This window comes from Chroicocephalus ridibundus, chromosome 1, assembly GCF_963924245.1.
Source record: "Chroicocephalus ridibundus chromosome 1, bChrRid1.1, whole genome shotgun sequence".
Classification (NCBI taxonomy): Eukaryota; Metazoa; Chordata; class Aves; order Charadriiformes; family Laridae; genus Chroicocephalus; species Chroicocephalus ridibundus.
This window is the reverse complement of record NC_086284.1, coordinates 60358917-60371441: the sequence shown is the minus strand read 5'-3', so window position 1 is coordinate 60371441 and position 12525 is coordinate 60358917. Positions and strand designations below refer to the sequence as shown.

The following is a 12525-nucleotide window of genomic DNA, read 5'->3' as shown; positions in this document are numbered from 1 at the left end:
AAGCCTTCACACGCTCAGCCTCTCAAAGGAACCCCTCGGAAATCTCTTCATACAAGTTACTCTTGGGACTGGTTGTGACCATTTCCTAGCCTCTAGGGACTTGTCTCCACTATTCATTCTTCACTACCCCTTCGTGGTACCCTTGTACCATCATCAACACTCTTTACTTGAATCAAGGAATGCCAATATCCTGTTCATGCCAACACAGCCCATTTTGAAGTTTTTTCTTCAGGTTTTAAATCAGCCAACTTGAAGGTACTGTACAAACAGGTAATCCTGGCTATTCCTGGAAGGAAAATTAGTGTCTAATCTACTAAACCAAGGGGATGATTAGCTCAAATTGCTCAGCTAGTGACTCTCCCCCAACAACTGTGTTTTCCCTTCAAATGCAAAGGCACAGTCTGAGAAAATTGGGAGCTCCTGGAGCCATGAATCCCTTAATAGCCCAGAGGGAGATATTTCTACACAAATGCTTTGATTGTTATTAGACGCCTTAAAAATTGAATTAAATATTGCCCACTTGCTTTGTATTTATTGTAGCACCACTTAACTACCATTTATGTGTTTATAACTTACACATACATGAAGTTCAACACTGTTTTTCTTTGAAAATACCTTCCTTCCACTTTCCCAATTGAACAGACCACATCTTTTCTACAGAATTTCTGCTTTATCTCAGGGTGGGGGGAGGATATTTCTTCTTTACCGTGAAACTCACAATGTGCTTTCTGAGATGTTTTTCAACCTGTTGTCAAAACTGACTGCATATGAAGCTTAGGAAGACGCTGCAAGCTACTGGTATTATATACTTAAATTCAATTTCATTGAATTCCATTTTGCATAACCTATTTGGGTCAACTCTGTCATTAAACCCTATGAAAAAGTAAAACTAAACATGCTTGCACAAGTGAAAACACGCAATTTTAAGAAAATTCCAGGGTGGGGGGTAAATAGGAGTAAAAAGTGCATGAAATACATGTTGAAGTCACCCAGCTAGTCCTTTACTGATGATAAAATATGTTGTAGAAGTGACAAAGTATGTGTTATCATTTTACAAAGAACTAAAGCATTTTAGGTCGAAAGTTGAGATATAAAAGCATCATCATGTGGACAGAAAGCTATTTCACATTATGGACAGAAGCATACCGGAAGCTTTATTGCCACATGGCAAATGCTAGGAACATATAAAGAGAATTTAAGAAAACCTCTCTTTCTTGTGTTTCCAGCCAGCACAGAGTTTCTTGATCAACTGAGTCATCACCTAAGTCCACAGTTTGTCACTGGAAAACAGAAGCAAAGCGGGTAACAACTTAAAGCAGTTTGGTGATTCAATAGTAGTACAAATCACTCCTGAAGCCATTAAAAGCATTTTTCAAAACCCTTTCATGCCATCACTTTGCATAAATAAAGCTGTTGCACCAGCTGGAGTGCTCTGGGCTCATTCACCCATACAACACCTCATGCGAAAGCCAAGCCGAATGTGCTTACAGTAGAAGAACGTAATCTGATTTACTTCCAGATTTAACAGAATTCTGAAAGGGATCCAGCAACTCATAGCCAGCCTCAAGCATAACATAGACGTTTTCCATGAAATAAAAACATGTCAAAAGAATAAATAACACGCTACATTAATACTACTGTTCAGCAGTTGGGGGAAAATCTGATACAGTTCTGTTTTTGAGAAATAAAACAGCTCAAAGGAAATACTATTTCTCTGTACCAAGTATGAGCATATAGTAGAGGTATTCACGCTGCCCAAATGCAAGCTGGCTCCTCTGGAGAGCTGTTAAGCACCACAGCCTAATTCAGGTGTTCAGTGGCCCTTTAGAGGAGCTTCTCCCTTCCTTGAGCACGTGGGCCCCTAGCAGAAGACCAAAATGCAGCAGTCAGCATGCCAAGACCCCATTCTCTCTCCTGTTGCGAGAGATCAGTAATGATTTGTTCAGTTGATGGCGTACTGCACGAGTATGGAGCAGAAGCTCGTGAGCTCGCCACCACGCACACTGCGCTGCACGAAAGGGGTATCCTTATGGCCCAGTGGCTCCAAACCGCAGAAGACAACGACATCAGTGTTCAGCATTACGCACCCAGGGAAGACGCTTACCCAAACATGTTAAATGGAAGCCATAATGGCCTTGACTAGTTCCCTTTTTGCCCAAAGCTTGTGATCAGCCTCCCACAAAATTACTACATAGGTCTTCCACCAGGGAAAACATATTTATGGTCACAGTTGTATGCTGAGTATACAACCCACTATAAAACCAGAAAAAATTCCTGCAGGCTTTAAATATTTAAACATCTGTTCCCAGAAGAAACTTTTTATAAGTTTGTAAAACTGCTCAATATATTTGAATATACAATGACTTTTTTCTTTAATTAAGTCTTTCACCAGAAGCCTGTACTATGCTTGACCGGGGAAATACCACACTTAGTAATGACACAATTTCTAGTTCAAGAAAAAAACTGCTTTATGTTTAGAAAACAACTTAATAGTTTGCTTGGCATCCTGGTGGAGGATGTTATTATATAACATTATATAACATATATTATATATATTATATAACAAGTCATGAGGTGTGACGGTATAATATCCAGATTCAAATATCCTATAGTGTTTAATCTTTAAAGTCCCTTCCAACCTAAACCATTCTGTGACTCTTCGTTCCAAAATGATTTTTAAAATTATAGCAAAACTTCCAAACTAGCTTAGGTTGCTATCTCATTTCTCTTTCTGCAAATACTTGAACCACTAAAAGATCTCTAGAGAAACTTTACCTGTGCTGACACAGCGTAGGCACTGTCTGCCCCTGTTTGACAACAGCCCTCGTGATTTTTCAAGATACAGTACTTCTCTGTCTTTAGATAATTGATAAAGCTGCATTTTTTCTGTGAACAGCTATCAGAGATGCTGTGAGACAGAGACACAGATATACTGCTGCCACATATAAGTCCTCATTTTATGTCTAGCTAAAATATAAGTACTGCGTATGCTGCATGAAGGCAGACTAGGGTTGGTTTTCACAGAAGACAACTTTAGACCTAAAAAAAGAAAAAAAAGCTCTGTTCGCTGCAGTTGTGTCTGCTTTTCCCACTGTAACTTACTTCACAATGAAAACTGCCATAAGTTACTCCAAAGCACAGCACTATTATTGCAAGCTTTAGGAGCTGTACCTAGAGAAGGGCCTGCCTGTTACAACCACCCCATCAGCCCTTCATCAACAAACCTGTGTCAGTGCAGATTATATCCCTGTGGATTCTGCTGCATTTCAAAACTAATTACTTAACTTGCTTAGAAGTGTGAAAACGCATTAGCTGTGGAATCTGTACTTTTTGCTATTGAAGGGGACAGTGGAAAGCATTAGTTCTCTTGTTCTGTTCTCTTCCTTGCAGCGTTTACAAGGAGAGGAAACAGAAATACTGCAAAGTGGCCCAACAATCTGCACCGATCTCTTCAAAATACCATCAGAAGTAACACTCAAGCAGCTTGTACAATCCGAGCAGGACAGAGAGATCTAAGACTCAGATCCTTTTTTTTTTTTTAAATAAGACATCAAGAGGTAGAAGTTGTCAGTGAAAGATCAGCAGAAAGGAGGACATGGTAAATAATGTATTTCAAATCATTCAAAGTGAATGCTGCCTGAAAGATTTTGACGGGTTCTCTCACTAAATACACGTCTCCCAATAAAGCAGCACAGCAGAGCACACTGCTGAGCCAGGCAACCAGGGAGACTGGGTATTAGATTGCTCTTCCCTTGCAGAACATCCTATACTCCTCATATTCCTTTCTTGGCTCCTGACTCTCAAGTAACTTTAGATTATGCTAAACATGGAAAGCAGCTTTTATACCCATATCTGATTGTAGTAAACAGGATACCCATGGCAGGCAATGACCTCTAAAGAGTAACTCATATCTCTCAAGAGTTTTTCCTTGAGGGGCATGCTCCAACTTCACACGCTTTCCCAATGGCAACCCAACGTCTCCCCACGGAGCGGGCGAGCACGCACCAGACTGGGAACAGAGGAGTCCAAGACGCCTTTCAATTTCCATGGCTGCCCAAACTGGAGCAGGTCCAGGCTCTGGAGTGGGTCCAGGCCCTGGAGAAGAGAGGAGAGGATGGAGCCCATTATTTTTCCTGCACTGGACGTGGCAGGGAGGAAGCGGAAGGCGTGCATCTGGAGCCCAGCAGGGACGGGTGCCAGACCCGAAGGAGGTGAAGGAACAGACTGGGACAAGGGCCCAAAACAGGAGGGAGCGCGCAGAACGGGCAGGGAAGGGAGCCAGAGATCCCGAGGCAGTGCACAAAACAAGGCAGGAAAAGGGAAAAAGGTGACTGCATGCGAGATGAAAAACTGGATGAGGCCGGGTCAGGCAAGATGCCTGGTCTCCGACAATGAGTCTGGAAGGGAGGAGAAACCACAGGTGAAAGAGAATAAGAAGCCAACAACTGGAGACAGGCCCCAAAATGTGCAAAAGGATTGTCAGGAAGGGCAAGACAAATGTGAGAGAGGAAAAAAGCACTCTTCAGCAGCGGACTAAGTGCATTTCCTTCCAGAGCTGGGATCTGAAGTCAACAGTCCTGTCCTCCACATGCACAACAACAAAGGTGCTGACCCCTCTCATGGTGTAGAGCCGCACACAGGAGCACAAGGATCTGCTGCCACTGCCACGCACGTCTCTCACCCAGTGCCAGAAATCTCCAGTGAGGGTGTCAGCTTTACAGCTGCTATGGCAGCTTTCGCTTTCAAACAAAGGAAAACATGAAAGTCCATTCTAAGTAAGAGAAAATTGCACACCTTGCAGGAAGAGTTAAAAATCAGGAACTGCGTGTGTAAAGCATGCCATCGAACCACAAGCTACCCCTTCCTGTTCTTGCACACCATGACCGTCACCCATTTCCCTCCTTGGCCCTGCCAAAGACCACTCTGCCTCGTTCACCATGCAAGGAGCACAGCCAGTTACAGGGAACACACTCAGGATTTATTTTTTCCTCCCTGTTCTATCATTAAGACTTATTAACTACCTGTACTCTGCTGTTAAGACAGAATTAACAACCATCTTTCTGCGCTTTCTGTATAGCGGGCTGATTTACTCTCTCAAAAAGTACTTACTCTAACCTCACGATACCCTTGTGAGAGGAGAAGGCATCACATTATCCTTAACATCCTATATGGGGAATTACTGACGGAAAACCCAGGTCCTCAAGACACGTAGATATTGGCTCCAGTGGGAGTTTGGAGCCTAAATCCATTTATTGATCCAGGTCAAACAGACTGAAGTCCAAAGCAAACCCATTGATTCTGTATTCCCAAACTGAGACTCTTAGGGACAACTCACTTGTCAAGTATTTCACATCCCGCAGCTTTCTTTACCCACGATTACAGATCCTTTTACTACAGGTTGCACCCAGGAGCATGAGGCTTTCTGATAATTAGCTCACAGATATCAAGTTTTCTCAAGAGTTTAGCTATTTTCTGGATGTTGAAGCTACTTCTAACAACACAGGGAACTCTGTCAAGAATTGAATCCAGTTCCTTAAAAGCAGGAGCCCATCAGCTCTCTTCAGCCACCCTCCTCTTCCAATATCTGCAAAAGGCAAGGAATGAGACCTTTCTCACAAACAACGTAATACACAACAGTGCATTGCTGTAGGAGGACAACTACCATACCCAACAAACAAGGTGGAGATTGTGAGAGGGAGAAAGATGTAACTAAATAATTAAAGATTGTGTATTAAGTCACAAAATGGGAGAATTACAGCTTTTCGCCATGGACTTTTGCTTTGCAACTTCAATCATGTTCTTTAAACAGAATCTAATCTATAATTATATTTGACATATTAAGATGCTTGGACTTCTTGAGTGAACATTAAAGAAAGCAAGTAACATGACTGGCACTACCTCCAGAGTCCAGAAAACAGTACCTTCATTTTCATCCTTCCTGAATATGAATACTCCGATTCCTGTCAGGTCTACAAGGGAAGCATCTGCCTTCAAGTAGCACCTCATTACCCAGACAAAACAAACAGCATACAGTTTGATGCTTTTGGCATTGCTTTTACCTTGCCCCCAACTTTTCTATTCCTGTAAATGCACACAGCAACCTAAGAGCTCCTCCATATATACTCTCTTGCCTCTTCCCTGTCTCTGCTTCTAGCCATCCGACACCCCCAGATACACACACACACCCACCAGTCTCTGCATCTTTCAGCAGAGGAGGTGAGCACCCATGCAAAGCTCTGGGTATATTTCAGGAGCGTGCCCGCATAGAAGCGTTCTCATGCGGAGCACGCTGGTGCTCCCTAAGTAGTGTCAGGGAGCAAGGAAGTGGCTGCAAGGGTTGGAGGGCACAAAAATGGATGTTAAATGACAGCATTTGAAACACAAGTGCTGGACAGATGGGAGGGGAAAGAGATGATAATCTACTGTGCATTGATGCAATATTATGCAGGTTGATTTATTTTATGTAAATTCATGCATAGAATGTTTCCAGAGGTTTGAATCATTAGAGCAGAAGGGAAGTCCACTTAAAGAATATGTAAACATCTGCCAGGTATGGAAAAATCTTCCCCTCCAGCATCAGGCAGGATTATATTTTCGAAGGGTCACTAATGTGGCCTGGATCTGCAACCTGGGCTGGCTGGCATGAAGCAGTCTGCACTTCTTACGGAGCACACAACCAAACACAGATGGTAGTCATCCTCTCATCCCTGGGGACCTCTAGGAATTCCTTGAGCTTCAGTTTGGGTTGGGAAATTGAAAATCACTGAATGTGAAAATACTGCATGGTCTACCCCTTATAGCCAGGGAGCCCTGTATTTTGTGGAAATCTCAGGGTGCATCCTTCAGAAGGTTGGCACGCTCAGCTCCACTCCAAGAGGAACACAGTGGTTCTTCAGAACAACAAAACAGCACCCCAACCCTCCAGTGCCCCTGCCCCAAATACTCTGCCCTGTACTGGTGATATCCCTGCCTCTGTGCAAGGCTGAGAAGGCACGTTTCCCTCATCTGTACTTGGGGGCTGCTTTTCACCTGTTCTCCAGCTGCCAAAGGCAGGCACATAAATACTGCAGAATATCACACAGAGGAATAGGAAAGCATAGGCACGTGTTGCAACTACCAAGTGCAATGCAGCATGCAAGCCACAGAAAAGACTTTCACAGTAAAACATCAAAAATTCACCTGTCAGGCTGTATCGGACTCTTCTACCCCTACATACACACACACTCCTGGATAAGGTTTAATTTCTTCTGAATAGCAGTTCCTACCTCAAGTTGTCCTAAACACATTTATACTGGCCAACCAGACAAAAAGAGACGAATCACTATCCACAGTCTTATCTAATCCTGTACCACGTTCTTCCTAAAGATAAAAATTTTGTCCAATATGGCTTATGGAAAAAAGAAGCTATAGCTCTGATTAGTTCAGAAACATGGAAAAATTTAAAAGTATTTACAACCAGTAAATAAGCCAAGAAAGTAAAGGAAATAGCAATACTGTGCAGCCATTCACTAACATACTTGCACCCTGACATCACATCAGCCCTTCTCCATTTAGTCTCCACAGAGAAAGGTTAGGGCACCCTGACCACAAAAGCAGCAGCAGGAAGAAAGGAAAAGCCTGGTACCAGTAGCAACACGTACAAATCAATAAACTTACCACAGCCTCTCTTGGGCACTCAAAGCCTTGGTCATGAAAAATGGATTGGCAGAACCAACACCTTGTTTGCCATACAATCTGCTAAGAGACCACGCGGGATTTTTTCCCCTGTTGCAATTCAACTCAGAACACTTTCCCTTTGCCCCAAACCTTGTCATTAAGAGATACCAGTTGGGAAGTCTGCTGCGGGGCTATTTACTTACTCTCCAACATAAACAGGCACACTGCAAACCTCAGGCGTTGCACACTGAATACAGACCCTGTAACACAGTACCTCCCCTTTTAGCTTTTGGCCCATCAGTTCAACAGGAAGCAATGCAGGAAATCCAAGGCATCGGTGTGATTCCAATCCATGCCCTTCCTGTCTGGGGAGAGAGATCTAAAAGCATCCGGAACTCCTGCTAACAGAAGCAGTCAACACCTCTGTTGAAGGTGAGGGGGAGGGAAATTCAACTACCCAACCCAAAGCTAAACATAGTTTAGCCAGTACAAATCAGAAGATACAGGATTAACTGCCAAGCAGTATTCCACCTCCATTTTTCCCGACGCACATGGGCAAACAACGCTGCAACCAGGAGGTAATGAAGCCATGCCCAAGCAAGCTTTAAACCAGCCAGCCAAGGCCGTGTAGCTGTCCTGCTGTCTCAGCAAGGATACAGAGCTCACTCGCTCTGCCTTCTCTAGCTCCTTGCTGCTGCAGCCCAGGTGCGATTGCACATAAAGCTGTGGTTTAAAACTCGTCCCGCTAGTTACAACCATGAGCCTTAACCCGTTTGCGACATCCTAGTTGTGGGGCTGCAGGGAATGTGGTAAAGCAGCCAGCCTGACTTTGGAAGAGAAGCCTGTTCAGGCAGCAGTGCAGGCGGCTAAAGGCACATCATCATGTACGCTGCGCATTTCCCCTGCTGAGCACAAGGCAACATCAAAGGTTATCATTTTCAAAGGTATCCCCAGGATGGTGCCTTACACAGCTTGGACTACTGCACCAGCTTGTAATACGCTACAGTCTACCAGAGCAGCACACTCAAGTGTAAGAGATGGGAGCAGGAGGTAATAGCCCTGGCACACACCCAGGGAAGTCACTCCCCCGTGTATTGGATACGGTGATGAACTTTCCTCTTTCAAACAAAAGATGAAACAAATTTGCTTGACCTGTCAGTCAGTAAATCCGTAACAACAAAAACATACAAACAGAAGAGGAAATTCCAATTAGTTGGAGAGCTGGGGGAGGGAGAGAAGGCAAGAGAATATTCTTTCCTGTATCTATTTTTAGGCTACGTAAGGCTGTCTGAAACCATGGCAATGAACCTCCTATGAATCCCCTCACCGGCTCAATGCCTTGTTTCCTTATAGACAAAGACAAATGAGTGCGTACTATGGATTAAATGGTCTGAACCAGAAATTAATCAACTAGCAGGCTACTGGAAACGCATTTGTCAGTTATGAAAACTACTGTTTAAGAGAGGCAGGAGTAGCTGATCAGAGAGACCAACCGCTCAGCAATCTCATACCTGGTAAGAAATCCTTCACAGCCCTAATAAACAGCACTGAAGTGGAATCAGCCTCCAGACCACATCTCTCCTCCACCACCATCTACTTCTGGGTGTATTCTAGCATCACTGGTTGCACCCTCAGTGCCCAGATTCGTCCTTCAGGCTGGGCCCCCATGATCCAGCCATAGAGGTCCATGTCCCCAGCTCATCGTTACCTTTCCTCCACCACATCAGCAGAGCTGTTTGCCAGGTTGCTCTTAAGATGGTCCAGCGCTGGGGCCCAGCCTTGAAGGAACAGATGACCTGGCAGCAGTGAGACAGCAGGTACCAGGCACCTGAAGGCTGTGATGTCTTACCTGATTGCTTTGATAACTGTACACAAAGTTTGCAAGGAGTTTGCAAGCCTTCCTCCACCGAGGGAGAGTTTCTGAAAAAGAACGGTGGGCTTGCGCTTACTGAAGCACAAACATTATCACATGAAATGAACAAAAACCCAAATGTCTGGTCAAGTTTTTATACCTGCTATACAGCTACACTCAATATAATTGCCATCAAAGAAAGAAAAAATGTCAGGGTCCACAACTCCTTCCAGGCTGATGTGGAACACCTCTCAGTCTCCCTCCAGTATTGTAAGTAAAAACTTGGGTTTGTATTCTGATTGGTTTAAAAGGGGAAAATGCCACCTTGACATTTATCCTGCCCTATGACTTAAACATGGGCTTATCCCACGCTATTCAATACTGTGTGAAGAATGAGAGCAACCACCTGGTAAAATTGTGGCTCAAAGATATTTGATTCCCCTATCTCTAATTTTTCTAGTCCTTCTTATTAAAAAGAAGATAAGCGAGAGAAGGAAACCAGCACATTTATTATTTTTTTGTGTACTCCCTTAGCTTTGGAAAAAACAATAAAACGAGGGAGTGGGAAAAAATACTTTAGTTCTTCTGCCATTTAAATGAGACTAAAATCTATCCACAGCTGAAAATTTAGAGATTTCAATGTAAGCATCAACAATTTTAAAGAAATATTTCAGAGCTAGTAACTTCCATTAACACCCTTACATCTGCTGCTGAAATAACTAATTCTATATTCTTACATTGCTGGAGATATCAAATTCATCCTGGTTTTTAATCCTCTACCATACACACTAGATTAGCTGCCAGTCTATGCTGCTTTGGAGGACTGAAACATCCTCTAAAGCTCAGATCTGCCTTCCCGACAGCTTTACTTGGTATGTGAGGGAGGAAGACAGAAAACATACCTGTCTCAATACAGTTAATTAGGTACCCAGCCCTTTAAAGATCAACATCCCAATTATATTTTGATTCTACATGCTATGAAGTTTTCTACATTTGCATGTATCAGGAAAAAGGGGGAGGAACATATGTAAGTCTATAAAACTGTCACTCAGCAACATTAAAGGAAAGGAACAAAAAGCCACACCAAACACATGAAGGCAAGAATGCTGAAAACATTAGAAAATGCAAAAATTTCTTCTCTGCACGGACGACAGAGGACAGGCAGTCTCTTTTGCTCAGTACGGTTACAGCACACACATCACCCAGGCGGTATCAGCTTCCCGGCATTGCTAAGCAACACCACACCACATTACCTCAGTTGATTCAAGGGAGGGAAGTTGATTCAGAAGCCATTGGAAAAGGTAGAAACTAGATGAAAATGGTTGCACAAACCTCACACATGCAAGCCAGGATCCTGCACGGTCAGAGCAAAATGCAATTAAGGAAAACTGTGGAACAGACACACAAACTGAAGCAGAATAAAAAAATATCCACATACAGAAAAACAGAAGAAGGGGCAAAATGGAAGCAGGTAAGAGGAAGAAAACAGCACTGCTGTCTCACCTCAGGTATTCTGAGACTAGAACAATGAATTACATCTTTCTTTCCTGAGTAAAAACCAGAAAAACACCCAGAAAGCCATGAGAGACATAAGAGTGTAAGTCTGAACCACACCAAAAACAGAGCTTGGAAACAATTGAGGATTTTTGTTACAAATTGAAGATCAATAGCAGGAATGACTATGAAACACTGAATTTTGAGCTGCTTCAAAATCAAAATGCACATTAACTCTGCTGAACAATACACATCTTCACTCTGATCCTAAGACATTCATAGGAATGTCTTACACAAGTTGAGTAGTTGCATTAAAATCTTGTTATGATATAATCCAACACAGAACAGTATACATTAATATACTAAATAAATCCATTATCTATGCAAAAATTTGAAAAAGCTCATCCATATAAGTTTATTTTAATTGAAATTGAGATTTGTTCTGAGTGATAAGGATTGGAAACAGTTACATTCAACTGCACCTTCCATGCAAATAACTCACACAATAAAAGACATATATATATATATGCCATGGCTTCTGGACCTGCTTAAGCCAACATAAACTAGGACTGAGGCAAAGAGGTGCTCCCCCATGGCAGCATACTCCTGCCTTCCAGCAGCCTCCTCCTTTCCAGCTCCTGTCTCCCACATGGGAAGCACTCAGGGCAGCAACACGGGAGAAGGAAGGTCTCCCCACCTACTCAGCAGGGCCAAACGACAACGCAAACGGATTGGCCACTGTCTCTTGAAACTCAGGAAAATGCAAGGTGTGTACGGGAACAAGACAGCCATACAGGTGCAAGACGACTGTCAAAAAACCAGCATCATTAGATCAGACTTTAGGACCTACAGCAGGTTACCAGAACTTGATGTTATTCACCCAGGGATTTTAAAGGCACTCCAACATACAACCACAGCACTATCAGAGGGAAGCTAGGCAGCATGGTTAAGACAAACTTAACAAATGAGATACAAAAAGCTGAGATGCGCTCCCAATTTCAATAAAAGGGCTCCAGGGAACTACAGGCTGGTAGCTACAGGCTCAACCCCTACACTGAGAAAATGGATAGAAACTGTAAGAAGAGATTAGCAGGTATGCAAACAAACATGATACAGGAGTGCCATCACAGCATGGCTTCTTTTACAACAAACTTCCCATGACACATATGGAGAAGTGTGGTATGTATGATATATATAGTGTGCTTGTATCTCTAACAAACATTTGACAATGTCTCTCACCACAGGCCTTTAAAGAAATGGAACTGTCACGGGCTAAGATGGAAGGTCCTTCTGTGAACTAACAACCAGTTAGATGAGAAGAAACAGCACAGGAATAAATAGCCAGTTTTGCATTTGTGCTACTCAATATATTCATCATTTACATGGAAAATGGAGCAAGCAGCAAGATGATAAAGTTTGTTGTGGATGACGGAATTAGGAGAACTAACTGTGAAGAGCTGCAGATAGATTTTTCAGGTATTCTTATGCACACAACACAAAGCAATAGTCAATATAGTGAATGG

At 43.0% G+C, this 12525-nt stretch overlaps 1 protein-coding gene across 6 annotated transcripts in view; it reads right to left on the bottom strand.

Annotated features, from left to right (window-relative positions):
* Positions 1-12525, bottom strand: part of FARP1 (FERM, ARH/RhoGEF and pleckstrin domain protein 1) — a 219635-nt gene that overhangs the window by 184816 nt on the left and 22294 nt on the right. Inside the window, exon 1 of one of the 6 annotated variants that reach the window (XM_063336680.1) lies at positions 4006-4077. The exons of the other annotated variants lie outside the window; for them this stretch is intronic. The gene's annotated coding sequence lies outside the window, so the exon portion shown is untranslated. Of the gene's footprint in view, positions 1-4005; positions 4078-12525 lie in introns of those variants that run through there. 6 annotated transcript variants of the gene reach the window in all.